Genomic DNA, 14,555 nt, shown 5'->3' with positions numbered 1-14,555 from the left:
CAAGTCCTCCTTCACATGTTCGTTCATGTCGGGGAAGGTAGAGTTGTAAATGAAACTGTCGGTATCCGTATACATTATTTTGCTCCGTTGCCAAATTTCTGCTCAATATAATTATAATGAAAATCGTAGATATGTGTTTTAGCCAGATCCATGATGGAGAAACCTGCATACAATGGTTTATTCAACTTGACTTTCGTCTCACTGATTTCGACGATAATCATCTCCTAGGCGAAAACGGTGCAGCTGTGAAAATTAGGTTTGGCTATAGTAGCTCTAGCACCGTATCTTCCATCTCATTTCGTGATCAGCCTGACATCTCTATACTTCTTAACATTTTCTATTGTTTTGTCAAAAACAGCATTGTTTATCAGTTTGTGAAAATTTTTCTCGAATTCGTTGTGAGATTTTTCCCGCGAATGGGTATTCAAATCTATGTATTTTTTGAGACATGGGGTTCGTCTGAATTTGAGAACTCTGTGAATTTTGAGTAATTTAAAGCCTAATTGTGAGCATTGTATTAAAACGCTATAGTAAACAACGCAGTTTTTCTTGGAAACTAGCGTGAGCGTCAATTTCGGTTCTTTATTGTTCGAGATCGGAGTTATATAGTGCTCCGGACACAGTGGTAAATCCTTATGAATTTCATGCAGTTCCTCAGGATATTCCAAATCCACCTCCGGCATGTGACCAAACTCCGCATCGTCCAAGATCGTAAGAACGTCGCATTGTCCGAAGTCTGATACCCATTCGAAGGAACTGTGTGGCAGAGCAAAGCTAATAGCAGGACCGTAAAAATTACTAACGTGTAAGTACATGAGATAAGATTCTTCGACCTCGGGATTGGATGCCTCTCCCATGTACCTGTTGTTGGCCTTTGCGTATCTGTTCGAGCACTGTGACACACCACCTCGAATACCTTTTTCGATAAACATAACCATATCTATGTCGGTGAGAAGCTCGAGCTCGATGTCGGTACACTTCAACATCGCATCAAACGACAGACCGGGCGCGGTGTAATAATGTAAAGGACCAAGGTAGTACGTCGTCCAACAGCTCTGTTGAAAGTTTTGAAAAACGTCGGCTATTGAAAACACGTCCGTCTGTCAATACAAGTTCGAATACTCTCCCAAAGTTTGAAGGTTAAAAGTTTGCCAAACACTACATGCATGTGCATAGTCGTCGTCTGATAAATCCCGATCATTTAATTTTGAGTAAAATTGTTGTTTGGATGGTAGCCGTCTGTCCTCGAGCTTTTCCCAACTGTCTATGTATTCGTACGGGAACACTCCTTTTCTGGCCAATAACTGAAATTCATCTGAGCTACGATAATATATTCGTGTGATTGATTTTTGATCAGTACCGAGATACGTTGCTTATTTCCCAAGACTACTGGGCATCAAACGGTACGAATCTACGAATCTAAACTTTACATCTGTCCATTTGACATATTTTGTTAAAGAAATGTATTCTCTTCTTATTTACGGGTAGAAGCTCAATTGTGCCTACGAACGATGTAGCCAGTGCTTTGATCAGAAAATGTGAATCGTAACCCGACAGATTGTGGAATATTACTGGGATAGTGTGCGAATTTTGGTAATTTAGATTGCAACCTCGATGAGCAGCACCACGATACTTTCCTGTGGAATGGCAGTGATCACGATGTTTCACGTCTGTAAGTGTAAACGGTTTTTTCAAAAATGTGACACACTGTTGTTGAATGAAATTCGTTGATTTGATTGAAATTGAGCGGTTTCATCGGTACAACAGTTTTGAAATGAACTTCTAACGAATGTGCCAATTCCGCTAACTCATTCACAAACCATTGAATGCAAATCTCTTCACGATTAATTTTGAATTTTGAAAGCGAATAGTCGAACGCACAATGTAGATAGTAAGCCATACTATACCGAAGATGCTTCTGATAAATTGTTCTTGTTCCCATCTTTTTGAGCGTAGGTTTCAGTAAACATTCGAGATCCGCGTGAATGCAGAATGGAACGGTTTCTTTGTGCTTGAAATTTCGAAATTTTAGTATTTTTTTTCTCGTGTGTATGTAGAATAACTTTGGTTTTGTTTAAATTCATGCAATCTACATGCCGCTTTGTCAAACACTTTTCAGAATGAAAGTAAGTCAAACATCCATCACATAACTAAGTACGACATTTATGCTTAGAAATTTGAGATTTTATTCATCGAGACATATTTCGAACAAAAGTCAAATGAAAAATTCTATTTTTTTCATAATTTTCCACATCAACATCATCGTCATCGTTAGTGATGTCAGTTTCTATCGCTAAAAGATGAAACAAGTATGTCAGACTTGTTTCGGCTCAAATAAATGGGTACGATTTCACTGCACTTTTGTTCTTCCGTACTATCTATACCATAACCGTTAATTAAAAGTTTGTCGAGTTCCTCAAATTTTGGAATCTGGTCTAAAGACATTGGGAAATGCAAACCTTCGTATTGTAGCACTGAGCTGAAATACGGATATGAAGTAACTTTACTGGGATTTTTGTTGTCGGCTGGGAACAGAGCTGCGGTGACCGACCAAAGAAAGCAATACGAGTCGCTGTTACGGATGTTGACGACAGCTTATCTTGAATATCTTTGGGAAGTGATGTGTATGTGAAGACACCGCCTCGCAGTGGCACGTACTTGTTAATGTTGACGGTAAGATTTATAATTTCAAGTAACGACCAGCCTGAATCCTTTTCTGGAAATCTTCCACTGTTTTCAACAAACGCTTCGTCGCGTTTTCGATGAACCATTCGTTGATATCTGTTGTCTGGAGGATGATTTTATTTCTCGTATTGAAAAATTTGATCCCTTTCACCGTGTGATCATCTTTTCTAACTTAAAATTTACAAGCCAGGATGACGTTGGCTTTCAAGCTCCTGTCTTTCTTCAGAGCGTTTTTTAGTCTTGTCACAGCTAGTACCTTTGCGTCTTCTGGAAATCTCTCCACATCTTTATGCTTCAAATTGACGATAAATCCAGTTCGAATTCTCCCCTTGAAAGCTGATTCCAAATCTTCCCAGTGAACTCGAACGCTTCTTCTTACTTTCCGTGTACCTCCACCCGTTTTCTGAAGACGTTTGAATTTTTTCGCGAGCGCTTTTAAGAGTCCGATCGTTGTGATAATTCTCATCTTTTCTCCAATCGATAATGCTTTTCGAAAAATTTTGTTCAGAAGCCGAATATTTTGACTTCCAAATTTTATTTATTTCTGAATCTCTGCTGTTGATGATGATTTGTCCAAGATTTTGTACGCCGATTCCATAATGTCGATCAATCTCAAACACTTCGCGCATTCCATCTTGAGCTTTTTCCTCAAGTATACTCGACAAGTTGTGACTCAATGATCGTTTGCAGTGATGAGCGTCCTTTTTATAGGGCAGCTGTACGTATGTTGGTGTATGCGCGTGCACTTTTTAGCATTCTTAGAGCGATAGTAACCCAACACCGCAGATCCATGGCTCTGACCGTACCACGGCTATCGGCCGACCTTGCACTCTGGTCCTGACTGAACCCGTTCAAAATTCATCGTTGAGTTCACATGATAGTTACAAGCCTCAAAGAATGTCACGTGGTTGATATCAAACCGGCAACCGAATAAGTGAAAAACAATTTTCAGAACCATTAATTTTGGAATGTCGCGTGGTTGATAACGTGGGAAAGGAATGTAAGGTGGTCGATGTTACACATCAGCGATATCCGAGTGGATAAAAAACAATTCTCGCAACTAATAATTATGGAATGTCACGCGGTCGATAATGTGGGAAAAGAATGTGGGGGTGGTTGATGTTACACATCAGCAGTCCTACCGTGGAAAAGGAATTTGAAGTGGTTAATGTTACACATTAGCAGTCCTATCGTGGGAAAAGAATGCGGGACGGTAAAAAAGTTCTCGCCCCCGCTGCACCCTCTACCGTTGGCAGACGACTACTACACAAAGACTTTGACCTTTGGTCGGTAAAACAGCACGATTTTGACCCTCGATCGATAAGAATTGTCGATAAGGCAGTGCGATTTTTCATCGTCGACCGATACATCTGTCGGTAAGGTTGCACGTTTTTGACCCTAAGTCGGTACGGCAGAGCACGTTTTATCTGACGAGAAAGGGTGTAACCTTCAAGGGTTTGCGTCTAGGGTGCGCGGAACAGCTTAGTCAGTAAAGAAGGTGTTTGTACTCAGAACCTTTATTGCTATACTACCAAAGATCATCGCCATTTTCAAGCAACTAAGCGACCTTCTAACTCGCTTGTGATTTCAGGCGGTAATATTGAATTTTATCACTTTTGAAAATGGGACATGAAGGGGACCCGGTGGTCTAGCGCACGAAAATGACACCTATTTTCACGATTTTTTTTTTGCTATTAAAAATAAAAAAAAACGATGTTCTAACTTTTCGAACTTATTACTACGTTTATTAATGATACAAAAAAATTTTTCTTCTCTTTTAAAAACAATATTTATTATTATAAAAATGCCGCTAAAGATGACCCTCACGAAAAATCGGACCCGGACTGCGGAGGTGATTTCGAGACTTCTACTCATCTGAAACAAAAAATTCAAAGACATTCTTAATCAGAAAGAGTGCAGTTATGGTCGGAACTAGAACAAATCTAAAAAATTGAAAATTGACAAAATGGCGGGCGTTGAAAAAAAAAGTTCGTAAAATCGGGTTTTTTTCACTAGTTTTTTAGTGTAAACAATAGGAAACTATTTAAATAAAATTATGATTCTAGTTCCGACGATAGCCATACATGTTGTGAACAACTTATCCAAATTTCAAGTCATTCGGTTGAATAGTTTTTTTATTTTCACCCCCGCCGTGCCGAAAAAAGTCGTTTCGAGATAAATGAGTTTAAAGTTTGAGGTACAGATATTTTCAAAAATTGAGCAAACTTTGAATACTTACAGTTAATTCGCGATTTCGGCACCATAGAGGATCCCTTCGGAACGTTTGTATTCCTCGATTTCGTCACTTCTTTCATTTTTTCGAGCTGTTCGAGCTTCTTTGGAGTTGTCGGTGCTCCTACGGTTGGCGCTCGATACTCGCCGCTCGTCTCGGTTTCGCGCGAGTTGCTCCGCTTGTGGCCCAATTGTTATGCCCATGGTCTCTATTATTTTTAATAGCGATGCAAAGCCCTCGTTGAATATACACGCGGAAAGATAGGTGGCAATATCCATGATTTTTTTGCCGGCAAACATATGTTTCGGCGCAAGGTGCCACACACAAGCGTTGAAACTTTCGTTGTTGTTCTGCGTATTGCTGCCAATACACCTTTCCAATAAATTTTCGGCGGTCAATTCTTCATAAATTGGTTTACAAATGTAAAGGTGACGGTTACAAATGTAAAGGTAAAATGCGGAGAAGGGTCGGGACAGCTGCCGCGCTCCGAGTGCTGAACCCATTAGGAGCGCGCGGACCGCTCTCTACCTGGAATGGGCTGTAGAAGCTATAATATTGGGGATTTCCGCACGAAAATTTCACAGTATATTCTTAAGATACTATACTTTCGAAATACCAAAAAAAAAAAATTGATTTTTTGAAATTTCCAGACCACCGGGTCCCCTTAAACCGAGTGTTCAAGAAATTTAAATATCGCACTATCTGTAACAAAACTGTGAATCTTTTTTTTCTCGAAAATAGTTCAACAAAATTTACAAATAGTCGATAGTCAATGTATTTTTAATGATGTTTTAATGATGTTCAATTAAATAAGTGAAGGGAATCTAATACTCAAATTAAAAATTCGACTAATATTAGATTTATTAAAATGATTTTTGTATTACATGTTAGTGCGGTTCGAAATAAAGAAAATCTAATCTGAGGCGCAGAACCCAGGAACGTAGATCACATACTGTGACACAAGTTGAAAATCAACTTTCTCAAAATGCGCCCTAACGTCACAATTAGCTTCAAGGACAATCATGTTTTAGAGTAATGTCAGAACATTATTACAATGATATTGACTTATCGGATTCAAGATTGTGCCCCTTGTTCCATCAAAATAAATGAATATCTAATTTTTAACAAAGTTCATGAAGATTTTTTTCCAAATAATGTAATCCGATACAATATCTTGTTCATAGTCCTCCGAACATCACCTTGTAACAAGGATATTTGGAAAGAGTCCGTTTGTTGCAGGAACCATTATAAAATTCTTGGTTTTCAATTCGTGCTACTGAATAACTTCTGCGTTTCAGGTTCTATTTCCAATCTCAAAATGAGATTTTTCTTGCTCCAGACCAGCTAATATGAAATGCAGAAATAATTGCGCTAAATGGAGATTCACAAGCTTTCAGTCTTAGCGTACGACCCTATAAAGAGTGAAAGATTGAATTGGGTTTCAAGTTATCGTGCAACTAGCTAGCCAGATGACACCGTCAACTGAAGGTAAATTTAAAGACATTTTTAACTGAAGTTTAGTTTGAATTTTATCATTGAATCCATGTTAAAATATTGTAATTGTCAAAGATCACGTAATTAGAAATTTACCTACATGCTTCCATGCCTGACAAACTTAGTTCCGCTTTGACAATGAATTATTCCGTACCTGAAAATATTAGAAGCTATTATTATCAGACTGGATCTTTTGGTATTTTTGGATACAACTAATTTCCAATAAAATGCACACAACATAAATCGTTAATGAGTCGCATTTTTAATTTTATGTAAATAAAGAATCTGTTCACAATAAACATTGTTTTTACTCACCCACCTCTGTTTGTCCAGACTCCCACTTGTTAATGAAATTTCACATTGAATTTCAGATTTTTTCTTTCAATAAATAACATCCAACTTCTGTATCATTTGATATTTGCGTCGGTTGAATATTTTCCGATATCGACCACGGTATTGCTAAACGATAGTATTCTTAGACAATTCACGCTACGTAAAAATAAACAGCAACATAACCTCAATCCGCGGTTTTATACATGAGAGATTTACAACTCTTGAATCTTGTCGCATTTTGTGTACGTTGGCCCCCTGCTCAGCAGACGACAACATCACCGCGGGGCGATTTCACCGACCAATGAGATTGAATTATTTGGCGCATGCGCATTGTGTGTATAGTTTCAAGAGATTGTCCCGGTATCTACATTTGTCAATAGTGAAGAAAAAAAGGTAATAAATTCAAATTCAATGTGACATTTGATGAAATGGGAATTAAAAAGTGGGCGTGTTATTGTGAAGCATCAAAAGAATGAAAAGGACTAGTGGATTTAGGAGGACAATTAAGTAAAAAGGAAGTAGTAGATAAAGATGGAAATCTTATCAAAGCGAGTGAAGCTTTAGTTTTTATGCTTGTAAGTATTAATGGCAATATCAAAGCTCCTATTACGTACTATTTGACTAATTCTCTAACTGGCAAAGAAAAAAGTGTACTTTTAAAAGAACTACTTATTAATTCACACAAACAAAAATTTGATGTATCAAGTGTTACATTTCACGGTGATGAATCGAACAAAAATTCTTGTAAAATTTTAGGGGCAAATTTCAAGTACAGTGATAAAGATTTTCATCCTTGGTTTCCTCGCCCATCGACATCTAAACCTGTACATATTTTTTCGATTCATGTCACATGCTTAAATTAGTAAGAAACTTCTTTGCATTGAAAGGTCCACTTTACAGAAATTCGAATCCTATATAGTGGAAGTATATGGTTAAATTAAACAAAAAACAGTATAGAGAAGCGTTGCATTGTACTAGTAAAATAAAAAATCGGCATATCGAATTTGAAAATGAAAAAATGAAAGTTATTCTTGCTCAACAAGTTTTAAGTTTTGGTACATCAAAAGCTTCACATTATTTAGAAAAGTTGAAAAGAGATTCAGAGTTTGAAGGTGCTGCTGAGACTGCTGATTTTTGCTTGCAATTCAACGACATTAGTGATTTATTAAATATAAAAAATAAACTTTGCAAATTACCAGGAAGGTGTGCCGTTACAAAAGAAACCTTAGGAGATTTAAAACAAAAAATTGACAAACATGTTGCTCACATCGAAAGCTTGGAAATCGATGTTCAAGTTCTAATTAAAAAAAAAAAAGTTTGCAAAAGTAAAAAAAATAGAGATAAAAATGAAATACTGATAAAATATGGAAATAAAAGCGAGATAAGTCATACATTGCCAAATAAAAAAGTTTGTGATACTGTCGATAGTTCGAATGAAAATGAGTTTTTGGTGATGATGAATGTGATCTGCAACAGCTATTTTCAGATGAAAATTCATTTGTCAATAGGGAAACTACTATAAATAATAAATCACAAAATTTATCAAATGAGAAAATATGTAATAAGACTGACGTGATAAATGAAAATTGTGATAATAGTGAGGTGATGACAGTAAATAAGAATTGTAGCGGCGGTGAACTTACTTTCAATGTTGTAAGAAAAAAAGTTATTGAAACATCAAATGTTCGAACTGGTTTTGTTGGGTTTTTATCAGATTTACAAAATTTTTACTCTTTATGTAAAACGTTATTTAAAGAAAATATATGCGAGTATGTTTTATCATGTAAACTCTCACAAGATCATCTTGAAATGTTCTTTGCATTGGTCCGTAGAATGAATGGGTTTTGTAATAACCCTACGACCGAACAATTTAGGTCTGCATTCAAAAAGTTACTATTAAATAGCGTAGACGTTTTAGTGTCTCGTTCTGCAAATCGTCAGCCGCAAGATGATACCTTGTTGATTTCCGATACTACCGATATAAATAGTATTAATAAAACTTCGGTTGAGCAAAAAAAAGATGTTAAGAACACGGAAATGCTACTGTGACAAATAAAAGAGTTAGAGCGAAAAAGAAAAAAATTTCTGGAAATTTGACATTAAAGATTATTTTCATAGTAATTATAATATTGATGACTCAACTAAAAGTGAAGCATGAATGGAATCTGAGTATTTAAATGATATTATAAGACATACGGCTGGTTTTATTGTACGATCAGCAACAAGCAAAATTCATTGTGAAAAATGTTTGGAGATGTTAAATGGTCCTACGACATCTAAATCAAAACTAACTGTTTTAAAAAATAGAGGAAAATTAATCTTTGCTTCTGACGATGTTAATTTCATTTGTCGATGTACTGAAAAAGTTATACGCGGTTTCAAGAGCTTTATGTTTACAAAAGGTATTTTCAAAAAAATTGTTACTGCAACTCTAACAATTATACCGCCATCAATTTTAGATGATAACAATCATACTCTTGATCAAGAGTTTTTGAACGACCATCGTCACAAAGTTATTTACTTGATCGTACAAACTTATATAGATACTAGACTGAAACACGAAAGTGACAAATTAGCAGACATTAAATATCGTACTCGTATGAAATATAATAAATTAACAATATTTAAAGGTGAGTGAATAAAATTCAGAACGTTAATCTACTGTAGGTCTATATACGATAAAGTATTTCTACGCATTGAAATGTATTCATTATATGTAATCTATGAACTTTATTGAATTAACATTTTCATCAAAAGAATGTTAAAATAGTAGATTATTTATTCTCATATTTTTTATTAAAAAATAAAAAAATCTTCAATTTCCAAAACAATTCAACCGTTATATGATATTCCCGTTTGCAATTGCGTATATGCTACTACCTCGGTACATTGCGCATGCGCCATTAGAGAAAGACAGCAGCCACCCTGATTTGCAGCTATCTCTCTCTTCGACACGGCCGCGTTGAGAGCTTGCTTGTCTGCTCTATCTATAATACCTCTATGTGTAGGACAGAGAAACAAACGCGTTGTGTAAATTTTGAAAATCACCCCAAATAAGTTTTAATCCAGGTAAACAAAGTTTAACTCAACAAATCAGATACAGTGTCGCCCTCTGCGTTTGGATTAACTGAATTCTAAAACCAACCGTGAAAATTAACAAGCAAAAAATATAGAAATAAAATAATACTGACAGAATTTATATGTTCTGCTCCGTGTTGTTTTCATGGTTCTAATTTCTATTCTATGCTCTATGAAGTAATTCCTATCACTCCAGACATCCCGTGCTATCGTGGATTCTACTTGTATGATATGTTTCGAAATCGGAACTAAGCGCTTTGCTTGAAGTTCGATAATACAATTCACTGAAGCTAACAATAAGTTCGATGCCCTCCAGACGAGGAACACCTATGGCGCTATGCCGGTCAACTGCTCTTTTACAAAATCTACACCTGAACAGTGAGTCAGTTCGGCGCTGTGCCAGTCAACCAGTGTTCACAACCTTGATAGACTAAATTATGGTATCAGGGCCGTAAAATTATGGTACTGACAAGAAAATTATCGTACATTTGTTTATTTTCAATAAAAACCACAAACAATGTCAGTTCATGCATTTTATTGCCACGAATATCAATAAATCGGACTTTTTATCATTAGTAGGTACGGTAATTGGATTTTACTATTTCTTAAAATTTTTAATATAGAATCATCTCTTTCAATAATTAAAATTAGTATTAATTCGGCATATCGACGTCATCTTCCGATTCTCTGTCTTGGGATGAAGCAAGCTTTTCCTGACTAGCTTGGTACAATATATTCTTTGTCATTCTATTATAATCATCCTTATCTGGTTAGAATGTCACACAGTTATCTTTAATGCGTTGTCTGGATAAAATAATTCCATTAAGTCTCGGAATTATTAATTTATTTCGTGTTTTCGTCTTTGCCAAATTTACTGCACTGAAAATGCGCTCACAGTCGGCATTAGCATGCGGAAGTGCCAAAACGTCAAATACCAATTTGGACAAATTTTTAAACGAAAATCCGACTTGGTCTTCTTCTTCGTATTGAGATAATTCGTGCTAAAATAGATCTGGCTCGTCAGAAATGTTGACGTGAGGCGGTATTTCATACTGTGGTAGTATTCTTCACTCATCATCGACTTTTTGATGCATTTCCTCTGGAATTATACGCGGCAAAGCTTGCATCAGTGCAGGCAATAAACTTAGCATTGTTGCCCGAGTTTTTTCGAGAACCGCCAGGGACGGTTTAAAGACCTTGATTTTCTGTAACGTCGAGTCAGTAAAGTCGAATCTTTTCTTGATCTGCTGACAGCTAGACATCAAAAATTGACTCCACCCCTTCAGAAAATCTATTTTTAGATTCTTATTATCTCGTATCTCATCTCGTTGCAAAAAATTGGCGACTTCTACCCCGAAATATATTTGGTCCAGAGGTAAAAATATCTCAGCATTTTCTGAGTTAACTTCAGAAATTGGTGTGCAATTTACGTAGTCTCTATGCATGTACATTTCCAATAGATCTGAGTGCGTTTGGCTGATCATTTCAGACGTTGTCGCGATGACACATTTTTCAGATTGAAAATGTTGATTTAAACGCGTGAATTTAGGCAGAATGTATTCAAGAAACAAATAGAAAAGTTTGATGAGTGGATTACTGAGAGAATCAAGAATATGCTCATTTGCGTGCAGTCTCTCGGAACACCGTTTGTCGATAAAGCAGAGTCGCAATGCTACCCACTGCTCCAAGAGGCGCAAAACGACAGCTTCCAGTGAAAGCCATCGCGTTCGCGATGGATAGAGTATTTTATGGATGTTTAAAGTCAGAAAACTGAAATTTTCGAAGTTCAAATTGACGCTTCGCGGTGGCTTTGAAAAAATTATACACGTTTCGTGCTACATCCTCGCACATCCTGGGCAGTACCTTGCAAGCTTCACTTGCGCACAAATGCAGTGAATGGAAAATACATTTAAAAATTAATATTCCGGGACAGGCAGTACGGAATCTATTCGTTACGGAATTATTGGCACCCATCATTGTACCGCATCCGTCAGATCCGAAGCCAATCACATTCTCGAACGGTACATCATATTTTTCGAAAGAATCTTTGATACATTTGAATAAATGTTCGGCAGTCGCTGACTCGTCATTACTTTTTTCTTCAAAAACTTGGCGAAGTTCCAAAAACGGCTAACAATTTGTCCTTCATTTTCATCATAGAATCTAAAAATTACAGATAATTTTTTTTTAAAACGTTTGGGTTGTTTGGGTCATTCGAAAACAAAAATGAAAAAAATGCATTTGTTGGTACTGTTAAGATAATTAATCGTTTTTAGAGCACAACTGAATATTTTATTTTCTTTCGAGCGACATATAAGACTTCTTGACACTGATATCCGGACACTGTCGTTCACTAGTGATAATCCTTCTGCCGGAGCATGTCATATCCGTATGGTTCTGAGGCCTTTGCTCTACTACCTTTTCGGCTGTTCGCGATTAGCCAAGTAAACTCTGTCCCCGCCCCCTTATCGGTATCATCTGTGACTTCGATCCGGTTCCGTGGTGTTTACCTCGCAGCAGGTCTTATATCGCTTACAGTACATGCCTTTCTTAAGGTCATCAATTCCAACGAGATTATAAATAGTATACTCACCTAACCACAATGCATAGTGACTTTGTAGCAGTAACGTAGGTAGACTCATCTACAAGGATACTGAATTTTGTAAACCTCAACTTTTTCATAAGATACGTTTTTTGAGATTCACCAATTACGTTCTTTATTATTGCCTAAGTTTTGGTTGATTTTAGCTGTACATCTTGAAGTATTTTTGAGTCCGGGAAGCAATCTTTCATAACATCCGTCAAATGATTCATAACTCTGAATGGGATGTTATGGTCAACCATAAGTGCTGACATTTTTATTTCGGCTCGTTTAACCGAAGTACTGGCAAAACGATCAACGTTTTGCGCTCGATTTATAAAGCTGCCAATCGATTGTTAATTGGTAACAGCTTTTGATTTTGCCACATGAGACTGTGATTTAGCGTGCTTGCGAATTACCGTCAAGTCAGTGGTAAAATTCGTACAACATGAGCGGCATTTGGCTTTCAAATTGTTTTCCAGGTCTCGCTCCAACCAACCCTTAAAATCTGTATCTTGTGTCCATGCTTCTCGGAATTTTTGTACTTTATGAGTGTTGAGCCGGATTTTTTTATTTGGCGGAGTATTTGGAGTATTATTTTCATGCGCTGACTCGTCGGAATCCATTTTTATTACTGGTATAAAGTATATTTACGTTACAGGCTAAAGGACTGTCTGTCATTACTAAGGTAATATTGAGAGAGGTATGTACTCCTCCAGATGGCGTGGTAGGTACCATCTTGGCTATCGCCCTCTAGGTGCAAGTGCCACAAGTAAGGAACCGGGACCACGGTCCCGCTTGAACAGATCTCCCACAATATTACCTTATCATCACCTCGTTTCTCGCTAGTATCGCTACAATTCCATGTCAAATGAACGTTTACTCTCTCTCTTTCTTTTTCCTCTTATACCATACAGTTTTTTAAAATTTGCACGTGTTATTTTCATTTTTTTCTGACGAAAATCATCGTAGATTTGCATTACATTGTACAAGCGTTATGCTACATTGTACGTACACCAGAATTATGCTACATCTACGATAATTATGGTACGGTTGGTAACGCTGCGGTCAACTGCTGACGATGCTCACCGCGCGCGGTTCACCTATTTATACTCGTCGTGATTGCCTATCATGCTACATCGTCGTCGTCTCTTCCTTATCTATAACGTTGTCGGTGGATCGTCGAGTTGGTATGTGTCAGCGAGGCGTCGGTCACCGTTTGTTATTCTTGTGATCTGTCGTATGTATGGCCATAGTTGATATCGGAGGTGACCGCGACCAGCTATCCGATGCAATATATGATATATGTACTAAGGGGATTCACCCCCCTGCGCATTTCGCGCGCCATCCCCCATTTTTGGGTTTGGATGGGAGGGGAGAGGGAAGGTGGTAAATGGTCAAATTTTTGTAGGTATGGGGATGTATATGTATAAAGGGTGGCGTGTTGAATCCCTGATTCCTAGATGGCTGTATATAGAGAAGGTTCAAGGTCATGTCTTCATAGGTGTTGCGGTATACTACATAGAGGATAAAGGGTTCAATCATCGCAGATATATACGTAAGGTAAAGGGTTGAATCTTCATAGCTATAAGGGCATATTCGTAGGGTGGCGAGTTAAGTCTTCACAGGTACAATGTATATACTTGGAATAAAAGGTTAAATCTTCATAGCCATATAGCCATATGCGTTGTAAAGGTCGAAGGTCGAAAGTCGAAGGTCAAAAGTCGAAGGTCGAAGATTGAAACTCGAAAGTCAGAAATCGAAGGTAGAAGGTCGAAAGTTGGAGCTCGAAGATCAAAGAGTGAAGGGTTAAATAAGGGGAGGGTGGGCAGTGAATGAAATGGCTGCGACGGGACAGGTAGGGAAGGAGGGTGAAGGGAATCTGTGAAGGGATGAGGGCGTATATATGTGGGGTTCGAGGTTAAATCTGTCAAGATCTAAAGGCATATACATGGGTTCGAGACTGAATCTGTCAAGATCTGAGGGCATATACACTGAATTCCTAACACGGCGGCGAGATATCTTTATAATATAGAGAGATATATTAGGGTGATGCAAATAAAATCGATAATTCATTTTTCGATTGAGTTTGATGGCTGTAAGTACTTGTCAAAAAAGTAGCTCTTCAAAAGTTTGAGCATAAAAAAAAAT

This window comes from Neodiprion lecontei, chromosome 2, assembly GCF_021901455.1.
Source record: "Neodiprion lecontei isolate iyNeoLeco1 chromosome 2, iyNeoLeco1.1, whole genome shotgun sequence".
NCBI classification, from domain to species: domain Eukaryota; kingdom Metazoa; phylum Arthropoda; class Insecta; order Hymenoptera; family Diprionidae; genus Neodiprion; species Neodiprion lecontei.
The sequence above is the reverse complement of the archived record's forward strand: the minus strand, read 5'-3'. Positions refer to the sequence as shown.